The sequence below is a fragment of the Lycium ferocissimum genome, unplaced genomic scaffold (genome assembly GCF_029784015.1).
Source record: "Lycium ferocissimum isolate CSIRO_LF1 unplaced genomic scaffold, AGI_CSIRO_Lferr_CH_V1 ctg4217, whole genome shotgun sequence".
Taxonomy (NCBI): domain Eukaryota; kingdom Viridiplantae; phylum Streptophyta; class Magnoliopsida; order Solanales; family Solanaceae; genus Lycium; species Lycium ferocissimum.
The window spans coordinates 29,265-35,264 of NW_026725608.1; positions in this window are offsets into that span (position 1 = coordinate 29,265).

Here is a 6,000-nt window from a genome sequence, read left to right on the forward strand (position 1 = left end):
CTTTGACTCGGCGGCACTCACGAGAACAAGTGGAGCCTACCAACCCCATTTGGAACATCTTGTATACTAGCTTCGGTTCGCACAGGTGTACTGCACGCGGCATGAACGCACCCCGAAGAAGAGTGGGTCGGTACGAGCATTGTGCGAGTATGTAAAGACATGAATAGTAACATGATAAAGTCATATGCGAAGCATTTAATAATAACGGCACAAACATACGGAGCTTATCTAGGGTAGATGTAACACATGTATGTGTGTGTGTCTTTCGGTAAACGCCATGCATGCTTAGTTTCTTTTCGAAACGGTACTTCTCATTTACATGCTATGAGAAAACGAACATTTCGGAAAAACGGTGTCCTTTACTTACATTCGTCGTACGCCGAATACATCGGCCTCTCCCATACCTTCCCCAACAAAGTGTCCTGACATGTTATACATATCCTCACATATACGAGAAAACGGAACATTCCGAACGTGTTCTTTACTTACCGTTCACGGACGCCAGTACATCGTCTCTCCACCCCCTCCCAACGTGTCCCGCATATCACATTATATATATACATCACATAAATGTACGCGCGCGCGTACGGCTCCCATATCCGCGTCCGGGCATCCCGCGTCGGGATGATAAGCAGTGAATCGGTGGACACGATTTGCCCTTCCCGTTTTCCGCGTTTTACATATACATATACATATACATATCCATGCACACATATACGTGTATCATAAAGTTGAGGTTACCAATGAAAAGTGTCATTATGAGAAGAACATCGAATAGGGTCATAAGGTATAGTTTAATCTTCTTAGAACCTTTATGGCGGTCATTCCCTATAATAGAGTTGAGATATCCGAAATCGTTTAACATTTCCATATTTTTATTTTTATAAGCGAGCATATAATGTCAACATATCTATCGTGAGCATTTTTCTCATTTTCGACTCCATCATTATCATTATAAGATCATATTCTTCACCTTAGTCAAGGAATCATCTTTGTCGTACTTATCGTGGACGTATGTTCTTTCTTAGCATTATCGTTATCACGGTCATCATAGACATTTTTACATTAGGATAGTGATGTACCTATCGTTTGATAATCGGGACGGGAATCAAAAGTTTCCTTAGGATTCTACTCCAAAACAAGTCAAACGAAGCGATAGGAAAGTCCGGAAACAATGGGCCCACCTCGGGCCGAATGAAGTAGCGTACCTAATTTACAGATGTTACGTCTCATGACGTTACTTATGAGGATCGTAAAGTATTCGGGTCCTCTTTATGCAAGTTCTAGAGACTTGGGAAGGTTTTCGACATTTTGCACATGTTCTAGTTCAATTCTCTTGAATGAAAAAAGGAAACTTTAGGTGCGGATTCCGAGAATAGGGTTGTCCCAGAGGCTCATATCCAACTTAGTACGTCTAGGACATGCCATAGAAAGAAGGGTGAAGCCTTACATACCTCTTTCCGCTCCTTTTGCTACTCCAAATCCGAGTTGCAAATCCACCAGAATCTACAATTTGGTCATGTTTACCAAATGATGATTAGTGCACTTTAAATTGGATTCTTAAATGAAACTTGGCTACCGAAATTTTTACAGCATTTCCCACAGCAAATATACCATGCCACCAAGTTTAACTTGGCCGATTTTAATCAACAACCATCCGGAATACAAACCGGCCAAACTATCAACGACAATGTCAACAATCATGCTAACAATTTCACTCAACATACTACCTTCTTCAAGACTTTCCAACTCCAATAGAAACAATAACAACCTTATCATTTATATTCTAACAACACCATAATAACATCATTATCTTCCATACATGCAAGAACATTATATTCGATTAACATAAGCTTCTAAAACAATCCTTCCACTTCCTAAACCATTCGGCCAACATACTACACACATATGTTCATGCATTTTTCATCCATTTTCTATACATTACAACAACAACAACATGCTATATAAAATTTATCCATTCTTTTCCATACACACAACTCACACCCACGACCAACACAATGCATACACGGCCGCCTCCACAACTTCTATTTTCCATGCTTTTCATTCATTTCATCATAAAATACATAACAACAATCAAAATACTAAATAAAATAATTGAATCATAGTTCCTACAACCACACATACACACGGCCACAACATACCACTCGGCCACACACCCAACACACATTATCTTCATAATTCTCATTCATTTCTACACACCACAACATTCGCAAGCGCCCATAACATAGAAAGGAAGGTTGGATTCTTACCTTTCTTCTTCAACTCCTTCACTTAACCAAAGTGCGGAAACGATGAAACGAGTGACCTATCTTCCGAAACAAATACACCACGTAGTAGAGGACCCTTGAATTTGTAGAAATACCCCAAGAAAATAATTTTTGGAACAAAATTTCTCATGGCCAAATTTTCCATGGGTTGGCCGAACCCCATGGCTTCATGCTCTCCTCTTTCTTTTGTTCTTTCTTCCTCCAAATTTGTTGAATTAAAAGATGACTTAATATATATATATACATCTCCTCCACCATTTTTCCATATTTGCATTTAAGCCCCTCAAGTATGGCCTTATATCCTCCTTCTCCCTTTCTAGAATTTTCTTCTTTTTTCTTGATTTTTCTTTCCTTTTTCTTGAACTTCCTCACTTGGTCAAAGAAGACCAATGTCTTCCCTTGCACACTTTAGTCCCTCATTTATTTACACTTTGCCCCCTTTTTCTTTCTTTCTTTTTTTTTTTTCTAGAGCTTTCTTCCCTTTTTCTTGAAATTTAATAAAGAAGGCCAAGTGTCTTCTTATATAAGATTTGGCCCTCCAAGGATTTTTCTTGAACCTCGTGAAATTACTATTTTACCCCTCGACTTTTCTCAATATTACCATTTTATCCCTAACCTTCCGCATTATTTTCACGGCCCATTTTTCGAATTTCTCTTCTTGCCCTTAGCCTTTCTCAATATTTTCCACACTACCATTGTCCACAATTAATATTCCTAACAACTCGCACCCTAAAATTATTTTAGGACATAGTCTTGTCCTTAACTTCTCGCCATTGTCTCGCAATGTCCGAACGTACGAAGTACGGGCTATAACAAGTACGTTTGGCGAAAAACAGTTTGTGTTTGACCAATTAATTTTAAAGCAATTTTGAGTAGCAATTAGTGTTTGGCTAAGCTTTTAAAAAGTGTTTCTAAGAGCCTGTTTGGCCTAGCTGTTTTGACGCCAAAAGCGTTTTTTTTCGAGAAAAAACACTTATTTTGGATATTTGAGATATTTGGCCAATTAGTAAAACTGCTTTTAAGTAGAAGCAGAAGCAGTTTCTTGAAAAACGCAGAAACAGAAAATTATTTTTTTAAAAACAAAAATATCCTTGCCATAAATACATATTTATCAAGTATATCCCTCATTAATCCATTAATATCTAATCAATAACTCTTTGCGTTAAATTTTAATTTGTGGAATGATTTTGAATTTTGTTTTGGCTGTAGTTTTTTAGTATATTTAAATCATCGTGTTGGTATTATATCAATATTTAATATTTATTTTTTATTTATCTATGTATTATAGTAATTGAAAATTTTAACGTGTATTATTAAATTTTAATTAAATAAAACTAAAAACTTAATTGAAGTCTTCCATAATAGATATTTAAAATAGTTTTCCTTTTTTTTTTTTTGTAATTTGACACTCAAAAACACTTTTTAAAAAAGATTAGCCAAACAAAATATGCTCATTAAAAGCTGTCAAAAGCACTTTTCAAATGAATTAACCAAACACAAATTGCTTCTCACGAAAAGTACTTTTTTTGGAATACGCTTTTAAAAAAAGCACTTCTCAAAATAAGCAGTTTTTAGCCGTTAGGACAAACAGGCTGTAAGTGTATTTTTCTCAAAAGTGTTTTTCAAAAAAGTGCTTTTGGGCAAAAGCTATTTTTCTTAGCTTCTGAAAAAATGCTTCTGCTACTTCCCAGAAGTACTTATTTTCTCCCAGAAACTTGGCCAAGCACCTCACTTTTTTAAAAAAAATAAACACTTATTAAAAAAATAAATATTTTTGGGGAAAAAAAAACTTGGCCAAACAGGCTATAAACTTCTCCATAATCGTCTTAAGATTTAAAAGGTTTGTGTCACGGAGATACTTCCTATGTAGATTGATTCATATTTGGTGAGAAATAAGCGGCTAGCATAAATGTTAATTATTTCTTGGACTTTCAGGATCATAATGATCTTTCACTATTTACTTTAATTTAATAAGTTTTACCTTTTTATATTACTCAAACTAGGGGGATTTGGAGGGCAGACCCCTCTAGTCTTTAACGAAGGATCAGGGCCCTATTTTCTTTTTCTTTTTTCCGCCTAGAAAATGCTAATTCTATGGTTAGCAAATACGCTGGCGGGGTCTTTTTGTATTTTAGAAAACTTTGGGCTCTCTTTAAACTTTTCAAAACAACCCTCTTTCTCTTTTTCTTTCCCTCTTTCTTCTTTCATGTTCTTCTTATCCCAAAATTATTCTTTTACTCCCAAATTCTGCCATTCCTTCATTTTTTATGTGTGTAATCGTTATTGGAAGCTAAACTTGAAGTATATATACATTTTTGTTGCTGAAAAACGTGAAATAGAAGCTGGAAGCCATTGACGGCCATGAACAAAGCTTGAAGCTCTAGTTCAAAAATATGGGTTATCGCAATTCGCAAACGAGCCTGTTTCGAGTGGATGATACTCAAAAGAACCGGAACATTGAGGAGAATTCATATATGAAATTTGAAGCAATTTCGTTGACATTTGACATGGTAGTTGATCGGTTTACAGCGTCTCTCAATGTTTAAGAAGATGATTGTTCAAAGTTTGGATAACCGCAAACGAGTTCTATTTCGAGTGGGTGATATCTCAAAAGAACCAGTTCATATATGAAATTTGAAGCAATTTGTTAAAGTTTTGACATGGGTTCGAATCAAATGACAGTAGTTGTTCGTCTAAAAAGAAGAAGACGACACTGCCACAAGTAGTCTATAATAATTTTATTCAGGTCTATAATAAATTTATGAGCATTCTATAGTTTATACTAAACTTATATACATGTGTGTGTGCGTGTATAATAAATTTTGAGCATCCAATAGTTTATACTAAACTTATATATGTGTGTGTGTGGGGGTGGGGGTGGGGGTGGGGGTGGGTAACTTGGAAGAATTAGTTGCTATAGAATGTAGCAACTGCCAATGTCAACATCACTACGCTAAGACAAGTTGTGAGACAACTTGAGGGAGAGTTCTTGAATATCTGTCATATTGCGTTGACAGCGGCAAATAAGAACAAATGGTAGCATAGAAAAATCAATAGGATTCTTGTTGCACTCCTCATTGCTTGGGAGAGACGATAGATAACTACAATAGAACCCCTCCTTCCCCAAGCTTCCCTCCTGACAACCCCAGTAATTTCTAATTTTTTATTAGTTGCTATAGAATGTAGCAGCTGCCAATGTCAACATCACTACGCTAAGACAAGTTGTGCGACAACTTGAGGGAGAGTTCTTGAATATCTGTCATGTTTCTTTGACAGCGACAAATAAGAACAAGTGGTAGCATAGGAGAATCAATAGGATTCTCGTTGCACTCCTCATTGCTCGGGAGAGACGCTCGATAACTACAATAGAACCCTTCCTTCCCCAAGCTTCCCTCCTGACAACCCCAGTAATTTTTATTTTTTTTAATCCTTTTTGGCAAGATTTTTTTGTGTTCTTTTATGTCCTTCACTCTTTTGCCATGTTAATATGCACTGAGAACTGAAGAGGGTCTCACTTTAGATGGGCCGAAGAAGCAATGTCACTCGATCATTATCAAACTGACTGCAATCTTTTTCTGTCCGTGAAGATCCCACCAGAGCGCCTTCTACTTCTAATAGGCCATGAACTAGATCAGAATCATTCTCAACGAGTCCATAAGAAGTGATAAGAACTGAACAGGGTCAAACTTAGCCACGAGAGCAAGTGTATATT